The sequence below is a fragment of the Hesperophylax consimilis genome, chromosome 23 (assembly GCF_061612785.1).
Source record: "Hesperophylax consimilis isolate HC1 chromosome 23, BYU_Hcon_1.0, whole genome shotgun sequence".
NCBI classification, from domain to species: domain Eukaryota; kingdom Metazoa; phylum Arthropoda; class Insecta; order Trichoptera; family Limnephilidae; genus Hesperophylax; species Hesperophylax consimilis.
Window position 1 is genome coordinate 8,742,114 of NC_142858.1, and position 13,027 is coordinate 8,755,140.

Genomic DNA, 13,027 nt, shown 5'->3' on the forward strand with positions numbered 1-13,027 from the left:
AAAGAAAGGTTAAAAACAAAACAAAAAAATGTTAAAAACAAGGAAATAATAAGAGAAAATTTATATATATATATATATATATATACACGTATAAACACATACATACATATATATATACATACACATGCATATACACATATAAATACATACGTACACACATACATATACATAGTTGCATACATACATACGCATACATACATGCATCCAAACATACATACATACACACATACTCTCGAGATAACCGTCCATTCTCTGCTTCAAAGCCCTCCGAGCCGTTGGAGTTTGTGTGCCCTTTGGGGGCTTGTCAAACAAAAAGCCGTCATGAACTGTACTGTCATCTGCGTAACAATGAATCGGTGCACATGTCAAAAGGTCATTGATGTGCAACAAAAACAAAGTCGGAGACAGAACCGATCCCTGTGGGACGCCAGCATTTATGGAGTGCGAGGAAGAGGTGAAACCATCAGCAACCGCCTGAATCGACCTATCCCTTAAAAAGTCAGCAATCCACGTACACAGGGATGCGGGAAGTCCGTAAGAAGGCAATTTGTTGACAGGTCCTCGGTGCCAAACCCGGTCAAAGGCCTTGAATATGTCTAGTGCGACCGTTTGGGTCTCACCGTGACGTTCCAGGCACCGCCCCCAAACATGCGTCACATACGCGAGAAGATCACCGCACGAGCGGTTCCGCCGGAATCCGTATTGACGGTCGTTGATAATTTTGTTCTTCTCGAGGTATGTGAGCAGTTTGTCGTTGATCACACGTTCCATCACTTTGGACAGAACTGATGTGATCGCTATGGGGCGGTAGTTGGCCGGGTTGGAGCGGTCACCTTTCTTGGGAATAGGGTGAATGACCACTTTTTCCAACCAGAGGGCACAGTGCCACACTTCAGGGACATTTTGAAGAGCTTTGTCAAAACTGGAACTATTTCAGCAGCACACCTCTGCAATACCAGGGCAGGTAATCCATCAGGTCCACTAGCTTTGTTAACATCGAGCCCCCGTATGACGTGGAGTACATCCCGATGGCGGATCCTCAGCTTTTTCATATAGAAGCCGCAGTGAGGAACCGACGGCGGAACAGCACCTCCGTCGTCGAGAACCCAGAACAATAAACTCGGCCAAAGGGTAGCGGGGCAAGAGATCATCAATAGTATCTCTCAAATGTTTGAAGAGCTCGGAAGTGTCTGATTCGCTATGGTTCGGTGAGCGGTATAGATATGCGTAGAATCTTGCTGTACTGGCAAGATTGACGCGCACCCACATTACGTCGAATCTGGAGTTTTCCAGACTCAATAGTCGTACACAGTTGACGTCAGCTCGACTATAGAGGCAGACTCCTCCTTTGAGTCGGAACTTGCTTGCAAGGGTAAAGCCTGGGCAGTCCAGATAGGAGGAGTCTGGCGGCTCGGCTATCTGAGTTTCGGATAGGAAAAGAAGTTTGGGACGTTGGGACAAAAGATGGTGATGAACAGAATTTAAATTAGTGTGCAGACCGCGAATGTTGGCAAAATTTACCAACAGTTTTGGCCCGCACCGGGGACGCCTGCTACTCGCCGCTGTAATGATGTTAAGTTTGTTTTTATGTATATTCATGATTTTTTTTTGTAAGTGTATGAGGTGAAAGGAAGGTCTGGAAAGGAAAGGTATGAGGGGTGGGTAGGAATCTGGGGTTCAGGCTGTCCAGGAGTGATGAGCGTTTGGTTCCAGCCCACTCACTGCGGTGCTAGGCGATAGGCTGGGAGAGTCCGGCTGGAGAGGGCATCCAATGCGCCCCAAACGCTGCTGCTGGGTCCCCTCCGGTCACGAACCGGCACAACAGCAGTGGTAGGGTTTTTTCACTCGCTGATGGGGCAGCCCACCCTTAGTCGTGAGCCTGAGGGTCGGGCCCCTGTACTATCGAGCAGCCCGGACAGCGGTAACCGGTTGTATTAACACGGTGGTAACAGCTTGTATTTTTTCAAGAAAAGCCCACTAGGGCGTGTAATAAATAAATAAATTAAATACGAATTTAACAGCGCGCGCCGCATTCTTTTCCATTATTGGCAATCCATTGAGAAAGAAACGCTTTGAATCTGCTATCAACCCCGCAACGAACCAAACTAGTCGAAAACGAACATTCCCTTCCTGCTTGACAGTGATAACAGCACGAGTCGTGCCCTCGTGCTCGCTTCCAATTTCTCATAAAATATCGCTATAATCAGGGCAGGCCCAATATGGGCGCAATTGGAGCAGTCCGCTCCGAGCGCTGAATTGTCAAGGCGCTAAGGCGCTGAAAATACCTAACACCTAACAATCCTAACACAATCCTAATCCTATTCTGGAGATTATTTTTCACTCAATCGGTGATACACAAAAATACAAATCGTCCGAATATTATTGAATATGGTGATCACCTACCCAGGGGACACCTTGGGCGTCAAAATTTGACTCGCACCAAGCGTCGCGTAGGCTTCAGGGCCAGCCCTGGTAATAATTAAATACAAGTGTTAACGTTCATAAGTCTTGTAAGTGACTGAACCAGTATTCTTTTTTTGTTTTTAGTAGAACAGTATTAGCACTTATAAATATAATAATAAATGTCGTACTCATCCAGGCGAAAACCACAGTTACCGCGCTTTGTGCAGCATGTGAAAAGTGGGATAAAATACTCAAAATGGCATCCAGGCATGCTGGCGCGCGTGGAGAGGAGCTTTTACAATTTTAAATATATTATTGACCGTGCACAATTTTTTTTCAAACTAATAACTCGTAGAGCATTATTTTTTGTTACATAAAGTGTAGGTACATTTATTTTGTAGTTGTGTATTGTTTGGGAAAATTTTAAGATTTTTTTTTATTTTTTTTTTTTTTATTTATTATAAATTTTTAAAGATACAGGTTTTATGCAGTCCCACAAAGCTGTCACACATGACGGCTTGTCTGTAGGTTCTACAAATAATATATATAAACATTTTTAATTTTTAATACATGTATGACACAAAATTATACAATAAACAATATCACAAAATAATATATCTCAACGTACCTACCTATATACAAATTATTTAGGCAGGTACGTTGAGATGTTCAGGAATACATCAATAATAAAGTTCAGAGATACATTGATTCGTCGCTTATTAGCCAACGCTTAGTGTTTTTGGGGCAGGGTCTCTCACTATTCTGAGGTTTAAAAGAATTATTAAATTTATTGAAAATCTCTGGTATTAAATATTTAAGCGTTCGGCTTCCATACTTATTTGTTACTCTTGGAATAATGAGGCCCTTATTTTCAGTGAATCTTGTTGTGTGATTATGCACCGGTTGCTTTTTATATTTGCTATCTCCCTCATTATCCATTATAATAATGTACCAAAGAAGACCCTTTATTGGAAGTAGGCCCTCAGAACCATACAGTAGTTTTAGATTACTTCTTTGTCTGTAAATATTCGGTGGTACAATTTTTTTTATTATAGCAATTTGTAAGTTTTGTATATATTTAATATAAATATTGCTTGAGTGCCCCCAAGTTCGTATGCCATATCTGAGTATGGATTCGACCATAGAAAAATAAATTATTTTAAGAGTACAATGAGGCAAAACAAATTTCAGTTTATAAAAATTACTTGCAAAAGATCGGAGCTGGTTACAGATTTTAGCCACTTGTTTATCCCATTTAAATTTATTGTCTAATAAATAGTCTATTGTCTAATAAAAAATCTAGTCTATCTATCTATCTTCATTGATTTATAAGGTGGCTTAATTTGTCAGAAGGCATTACTTATGATGATAAAAAACAAAGCCTTAGAAAGGCGAAATGGCTGTCAAACGGAAATAAAAATAAACTAGCATTAGATTGACGGTCTCTCAGGTCGAGGGGTAACACTCTCGACCACTAATCCGAAGGACTCGGGCTCATATCCCGGCATGAGCAAGTAAATTTTATTAAATTAAATTGTTATTTCACATTTAATTCATATAAAAAATATACGTAGAGTACCTACTTTGTACTTGGGACACTTTCCAGAGCGTTAGATGCTTTCAGTATAGCCTTGGTGTAAAATCACCATTCAGAATTGAAATGTTGTTTGAAATGGCTTTAGCCGTATTTGGTGACCATATTCGAATAGGCAGGTACTTCCCACTTTCCTCTTCCCATCTCCTTCGCCTCACTACTACCTTCAGCCTCACAACATATCCCAATTGGAGAAGCCAACTCCAAACGGTTGGGAGCAGTTGAGACTCTTGTGCGGTATTCACATTTTTTTAAAATTAGTATGGGTATGACAAATGTATTATGAATATGTTTTAGAAAAACTAATAGTTAACTCCCGACTTCGCACATTATACACTTGTTTGACTAATAAATGGATGTTTCAAAGCTCCATCCATAGTCATGCAAAATAACTATAAATAGTGCATTGACCTTGAAATTACACAGTAAAATGGTAGCATAATTCATTACACCCGAGCTCACAGCTCGCGAGTCTTTATTGACACGTAAAAAGAGATTTCTGCTTTTATTAGCCCATAGCCTAAGTATTATAACCCCTTTGGGCAATTTTTCCTTTGGGAGATTTTCTTCTCTGACAAACTAACAACCGTGGAGTCTTTTTGGGAGATATACCAGGAGGGGGGGGGTCATTCTACATTATTTTAGATGTAAAAAAGATGAATAACCTTTTTAGAAATTCCAATGTTTTTGGGTTAAAAAATGTTTGTACAGGAAAATAAATATTCTTCTATGGAAAAATATTTTTGTATGGGAAAATCAAAAGTTGATTGTCTTAGTTACTTCTACCATCATGTAAAATCACCTCCCAAAGTTAGCGCATTTTACCCCCGGATACCCTGTTTATCCCAGCCTGTCACGGTCTTTTAAAAGTTATGTCATCTCATTTTTTTTAAATTACGGTGAGAAATATGGTTTAAACAAGATTAGTGACAGAGAATATCGCGCTTTCAGTTTTCGTTAAAAAAATTACCATAAACGCTACAGAAAAAATTGAAATAATTTTATGACATATACCAATTAGAATTTTTTTTTAAATTTTGTCAACGTTGAACCAAAAAAAGTGAAGTGACAATAACTTTTAGAACACCTTTGTCTATTTCAAGATGTTTTTTTAGTTTCTTATAAAGTGGTGATTAAATTTTGCACGATAAAAACCATTGATAAGCGACTTAAAAAAACTTTATCTTTGTTTGATTCAAAATTTTAATATATTTTATTGCATATGTCGGATTGTAATATTGTAACACTAAAATCTGAAAGAGTTTTTCATATGCTTTTAAGAACTGAATTTTATTTATAAATACGTTCAAAAACAGCGAATTTATCCAAAATCGAATGTAATGCAGAGGCTTTAGGGGTTAAGTGTGATAATCAAGTCATTTTATACGCAAAGACGTGGAAGATACGATTAGTGCCAGATTGCAAATTAGATTGCCCTTGCCAGATTAGTGACTATTTGTTAATTAAGGGGTTTAAAGATCAATGAAAAACTAAAAAAGGAATAACAAAAATCTTATAGGATTCTTGTTAGAAGTCTGACGATGATATATATGTCGAGACAGACATATTGGATAAATAAATTAGTGTTTGTTATGCAAAATAATGTTTCAAAAAATAGTGTTTCATTACATTAAATGGCAATGTGAAAATGATGAAAAATAATAATAATAAATGATAAATTGGTTATGTTTTACATGACAAAATTAAAAAAATAACTTATATCATTGATGTCGCTATTCCAAATTCCTGTAATATTCAAAAATTTATTTATGAAAAAATAAGAAAATACACAGATTTAGGAAATAAAATTAAAAGAATTTGGGATTCTCAGACTATAAAAATATTACCATTTGTTATTTCGGCTACTGGCATTATACCTAGCTCTCTCATTCAAAATTTAGGCGTATTAGATCTGTCAAAGAATTTATACATAAAAATGCAAAAATCAGTCATTTTAAATACATGTATAAAATTGAGGGATCAGTAGGATTTATAGGTCCAATTAGAAGTTCTAACGAGCCGAACCCTCTGATATGAAAATATCTGGAGTCGGTGAATTATTTTCCCATTTGATCTCTGGTGATTTGACGTGTTGTTTTTGTATTATTTTGTATTTATTATGCTTATATAATGCACTTGCATAATGTGGATTGACTAAATGATCATTTGTGGAAAAGTGTATGGAAGGGTTTAGTTTTTCCTATGGGGAAGATTTAACCCGGACACAAAGACGGAAGAAAAAAAATGGTTAATCAGCATCTAGTTGGAGTACTCATCAAAGGGTTTTTATAAAAAATTTGATCTTGGATCGTCTTGACTGACGATCCAAGACTTGGTGTCTGTTTTATATTTTAAAAAAAAATTGTTCAGCCTAATGGCTAGTGGGAGAACATTATACATATAGCCTTGTTGCAAAATATCTATAATTTCTCTAGCCAAGAGTTGTTTTAGCGAAAGGGGTTTGTAAGAGATTATGTCATTTGGTTCTAGTATCACGAGCAGTTTGGACATTATCAAAAGTAGTTCTGTGTTTGAAGAGGTATGCTAGTATGTTTTTGGCATAAAGTTGCCTAGTGTAGTAACACAGATTTTCCTAAAGATTTCATCCGAGCTGCTCGTGATCGTTAGTTTGAGGATAATCTTTTTTATAAGTTTCTGAGCTTCAGAGATTGGATCAATGGCGGCAGCGTTTGCTCCTCCCCATGCTATGATACCATACTCTATTAAAGATTGACAAAGTGCATAGTAGATTGTTTTGAGCTGGCTTAGGTTGAGAAAGTTGCGAGTTTGTCTAAAAAAGTAAATGAATTTTTGAAAAAGAAAATGAAGTTTGTTTTCTGTAGTGGTTATATTTTGTTTCCACTTCAAATTGCTGTCAAAAATAATACCTAAGTATTTATTTTTAGTTACCTGTTCTAAATAAGGGCAATCACATGTTATCGCATTTGTCAGAGGGCAAGCACATATTTTAATTTGATTTACTGGGGTTCTTAAGGAAGGATTAATACTAAATTCAATGTATTTGGTTTTGGTCACATTCATTGTTAGTGTATTATTGTTTAACCATATTTTGACAACAGTTATTCCCCTGTTTGTTTTTAAGTATACATCATTCAAATTTCCTTAGTAAAGAGAGGAATCGTATAATCAGCGAAACATACAATTTTGGCATCTATTTGAAGACTATACCATTCATTTATGTATAAAAAGAACAAGGTAGGACCTAAAACTCTTCCTTGAGGCACGCCGTAGCCAATTAGTAATTGATTGCTATTGCAGTTATTTTTCTCAGTTTGCTTTCGGTTTGACTGGTAATCATCGCTAATAATTTATTTTATTTTATTGATACATGATTTAGAGAGTACATGTGGTTTTTTGTGATATTTCACCCTCGTAGGTCAATTACCATTTATACCAATATTAGATAGTTTTTGTAACAGTTTAGAGTAAGAGATTAGTATAATATGTATAAAATGCTTTGTACAGGTCTACGAATATTGATATGCATTTTGAACCCTTGTTTTCATTTAGAAAATCGGTGACTGTTACCAGGGCTTCGGAGGTGCCTTTATTTTTCCTGAATCCAAACTGGTTGTGGGATAGTATGTTATTTTGTTCAAGGTATTCAATAAGTTGATTATTAATAGTTTTTTCAAAGACTTTAGATAGTGAATTTAGTAATGTAATTGGACGATAGTTAGTTATGTCCGTTCTAGAGCCTCCTTTATGTATTTGGACTATGATTCCGTGTTTTAGTTTGTCGGGGAATCGGCCTTTTAGGATGCTTAGGTTAATAAGATTTGTTAAGAGAGTGGTTATTTCTGATACAAGTTTTTTAAGTCAATATTTGATATATCATCCAAGCCAGTTGAAGACGAGAAGAGAATGAGTTTATGATCAATCTAGTATCTTCATTTGAAATTTTTTTAGACTAAAATACAAGTTGTTGAGCAAATTTGTATTACAGTTTAGTGTACCGGAGTTGGTATGTATGATTTACATCGATATTTTTTTAGAGTTCTTAGCTTATTTTTGAGAAGTATTTATTTATTTACAAGTATGATTAACAATAATATCGGGATTACTAGAAAAATTAAATATTTTATCATTTACTTTTAGTTGTTTTAAGTCATTCGTAGGATTAGGTTGAGAGTGGGTGGGTTCTTTAAGTGTTTTCCAAAGTTTTTTAGGATCATTATTACCGTTGTCTATTTTCTGTTTGTAATATATCTATAGTAAAGATACTTTTAAATTTAAAGTAGTATATCTCGATATACTTTAGTATATCTCGCAGTAAAGATACTTTTAAATTTAACAAGAACCTCAACACTAATTATTCTATTTTTTCACCAATTCCTAGAATTCACAACCTTGCGAATAAATACTGTGAACTTATAGATATGTTTGGTTTTGACAATTTTGTGAGCTTTAAAAGGCAACTTATTTCGATTCTATCGGCTAATAATTAACTTTTATAGCTTTAATAATTTTATTACATCTTCTCCCATTCGAAACCTTTCAAGTAAATTATATCCATATTTGTTTGTTTTTTATTTGCTCTACTATACACTTATAATTGTATGCATATACCTACTAACTACTTTTTATACATAACACTATGTTCCATCTCAGATCTTATTATTTCTTATTCATGTCGATATTGCTAAATTCTATTAGTTTTTGCTTTTTACAGGTGCAACTCTTATTTTGTTATTTTTTTTTTTTTTTTAAATCTCTGTTATAATGTTCTTTACCTCACGAGTAAGTTACACTCTAATTTATATTGGTTTATCGATTTGTTAAACTCACAATTAATACTGGGTTTAAACACACCCACTTACTTACTTTTTATGTTGAACTTTCTTTTACTTACTATTTCATGCTTGGGTATATTTTATATTGAATCCATCTTATTAGTGTTTTGCTAATTTGCACAAAATTTTATTATATGTGTTGCTTTCTTACAATTAACTCCATTTATCTTCTTATGTTCAATTATTGTAATCAATGTAAATGTATATTTTCATGTAAAAGCCCATTAGGGCGTAAATAAAATAATAAATAAATAAATAAATAAATTTAGCCTTTCTTAATATTTGGGTACAAATGTTTCTATATCTTTTATAAAAGTTTCGAAGTTGTATATCATAAGGATTTTTAATAACGTTTTTGTGGAGTTTGTTACGTTGACGGATAGATTTGATAATAGTGTGATTAATCCCTGGCTTAATTGGTAAAATGTTATTTGGTACATGTTTTATAATAATGTTTGTATGTCGGTTAATGGTGTGGTTGTAAGTAATTGATTAACTGTCTTCTGGATTTGTGATGTTAAGTAATTCTGACCACGATTTACTCATCAGAGATTGACGAATACAATCACAGTTGATTTGAATGATTTTTTTCTTATTTGTTGTGTTTTTATGTTTGTCTTTTCTGTTGCATGTTTGTATGGAAAGAATAATGGTGTAGTGGTCGGGAAGTGTAGATTCATATGCAATAGATATTACTGGGTAGTTGGATCTGACCATGATGTGGTCAATGCATGAGATGGAGTCTAATGTAGCAAGTGTGGGAGTGTTTATGGAGTTTTGGAATCCATGGTATGTGTAATGGTATGTATAACCTTAAGGAAATTATCCCTCTTTATTAAATTCACCCCTTTCACCTCTTTTAGTATGACTTCTATAATTAATCTAATGTTTATTTGAGCGTGAAGTAAGTATTCAATATTGTAAAAAAATACTTGACCTGATACAACAATAGTAATACAAGCGCGCCTCGATACATCGCCGAATAAGATATGTAGGTACCTAACTGTACTTTTATAAAAGGCCACTCGTTTTCGTATTTGTTTGGCATACTATATATATGTATTATGATTCACGAAACGACCCACAACCACTGAACATAAATGCATCAACTGAGTTTTAAATAGTGTTACCGAAATATTTAATAAATGAGAAAAAAAACATGTATTAAATTTGACATAAAATTTTATACAACATAGCGAATGGATTTAATGGTATGTATGTGACGGACATTAGAAAGCAGATTCGGTGAAACACTGAATCAATTAAACATGAAAGAAATTAAAATAGTTCTAGAGATAAACATACCTTTCCCCGCTAGCGCCACACGTACATCCATGCAGGTACTAACTGTTTTAAAAGTAAACAATGAAATTTTTCTATATTTTAAAAAACCACATCACTAAGAATATTTATTTAAATTACAATGCTTTTTAGGCAATTCCTCACTGCAGAAATCTGTGAAATTACAAGCATTATAAAGTTTCTTCACAATGAACACTTCACATTTAGATTTGTCTACGTCACTGAACTCGATTAAACTAATTAATACATGTCTAAAAGTATCGTTTCATACGGCGATCCCATCTGGCAGGAATTTAATGGAGCTGCTGGTCACCATTGTCGGGTGTTTAGCATCCCTAAAATACAATAACACTTTCAGCGATTTGTGTATCTGTGTACTGTACAACTGTCAAGATTGAGGTTAGTTTCCGTCGACCGTGCACGACCACTCCCTTCGGATCGGCTTTTTGAATTCGAGCAATTCTAGCTCTGAGCGGAATGAACGGTCGCTACGGTTATTTGTACACATCTCACTAGCAGGGTTGTCAACGCTTCGAAGAATCGACAATATTTTCAGAAAATATAATAAATGAAAGCGACCCATTAGTATCCGAGTGGATAGATGAATCGAGTACCCAGCCGTATGCCGTGGGTTCATTTCTTCTGCTAGTCAAGTCCTCCATCATTGCACAAGCAACATTTTCGGCTTGTAATAATCTTTTAGAGCGGGAGTATTTTAATTATTGTCAATTTATTTGTAACCCTGAAATATTTAAAATGTTTTTTTTTCCATTTTGAGTTAAAAGAAATATAACATTTCACTTTCTTAACTTAAAACAAAACATTAAAATAAAATCTAAACATTATTTTTTACCATCTAACTTACTTAAGTATATTTTAATTTTGCTCGCTGATCTTAAAAGCAAACAGTTTTTTTCTTAAATATATTGTTAAAAAATAATACTATTATTAATGTATTTATTACGAAAATAATGCCACAAAGTGATTTTGCAATTATTGCAAAAGTTATCTATTTATATTTAAATTTAGTTAATTGTAATAATATAATATTTAGCGAGATACTATTTTTGAAAATTCTGTAAGGTTGACCTAAATAAAAATTTTAAGCTGAAACTCTTCGAAATTCTAATTTACTTTAATTATTAACTCAAAATATTATTAAAAGATGGAACACTGATGCTTTTTTAACTACCGCAAATATGAAGATGACAATAATTTACTTTTTCAAAATGTCCGTACTTCATAACAATTCTTTTTGGTTGCCCTAACTTGGTCATAAGAGACGCTATAAACTCGCCACATCGCGCACATTGACAAGCTAAAATGTTCCTTATTTGTTCGGGATTAAATAAATAAACTAATCTTGTTTACGATTTTACTCTTTATTGTTGTATACTGTTTATATTAACTTAATTAAATTTAATGGACATTATTTTCATGTAATTATTTGGTTTATTCCAAAAAAGCCGTAACCGAGGTTACAGCTTCCAGAAATGAGAACCATAGTTATTTTACATTCATACCTAGTTACTTTCCCGAATAACTTTGGGAACCGGCACCAAAAGTAACCATGGAAACGGTTCCCATCAATCACCATCAATCATTATTCCTTTAATTTCTGGAATCTGAAACCTCGGTGACAGATTTTTTGGAATAAATAAGTGACTTGTAAACTCGTAGATCAATTTTAAACAAAAACTAATGGATCATTTTTTTTCCATGATTTAAAATAAATATGAAAAAGATGCATATGATAAACGTTTTTCGCCTCGAGAATACTCCCGTACCATACAATAATAAATAAACAACTCTTCGTACAATTGGGTGCAAGCGAATAATGTTGCGGGCACATTGAATTCTCTGTTAATTATTTACAGGGGGTTTATATTTTTGTCGATTTGCAATGTCATGCATTTTTTTCAATAAGGGCGAGTACTAAAATATGTAAGTAGGTAACAAAAATAATTTTGTTATTTGTATAGCACCGTTTCTGTGAAAAATCACCACAAATGCGATGTACATTCTGTACAAATAGGACTTCCTTGGCTCTTTCTGATTTGTACAAAACAGATATAGAAAACATACTCATATACACATATTCATATTTATTAGAATGTTCTAGCCTGGGGAAGATACGATTTTGTATGCACAGAACATAATATCAGAAACACTACACACTTGCATGATTTTATTTTTGTTATTTTACCTTTCTTTACTGTTGATATTACATTTATTTCAAATATTATGCCCACTGTAGATTTTTTATAAATGACCTTAAAACCTTTGACCTCAGAAGATAATACTAGAATGCCACAATTAGATAATTTCCCTTATTAGTGTACATGGTATCCGAAAACTGATGGTACAAGTGGGAAAAAGGTGAATCTACATCACAATTGGAATGGATTTTGTGGTGCAACCTTTTTTTATTTGAGCTTTCGTTTTAAAGTAAATTTAGTCAACATCTGGAATTTTTTGGTTTAATTTGAAAAAATCATTCTCTGAGGGATTGCTATCAGCATCAGCCATTTAATGTCTTTTAAAATGGATCCAAAAGTTGTTTAATTTGCTTGAGGCGCGCTTCATAAACAACTTTAGTCGGCTTCAAAGACAACCAGTCCTGAAATATTAATGGGTAATATTGAAGTAACTTTAAGGCTTATACAATATATAAATTGGTAATATTTAAAATAAAGTATGTAAAGTGTATACTATATTTTGGAAGTATGGATATGAGTATATTTTTTCCCTTTTTTCTTCTTTTTTTTAGGGGAGGTGCAGCCTCCCCTGCCTTATTGCTCGAACCGCCACTGTAATGATAACAGAGGAGTTTGCAACCGAATTAACAGTGGTATGGTGTACATTGACTGGATACTGTTGGAAGATGTTGAATTACTTATCTGCTTGCGTTAAA

General features: G+C 34.0%; 1 protein-coding gene across 1 annotated transcript in view; it reads right to left on the reverse strand.

The window, feature by feature from the left end:
• Evi5 (ecotropic viral integration site 5) overlaps positions 1–10,543 on the reverse strand; it is a 196,649-nt gene extending 186,106 nt beyond the window's left edge. The window contains exon 1 of the mRNA XM_089646099.1: positions 10,117–10,543. The gene's annotated coding sequence lies outside the window, so the exon portion shown is untranslated. The remainder of the gene's footprint in view (positions 1–10,116) is intronic.
• Positions 10,544–13,027: the final 2,484 nt, after the last annotated feature.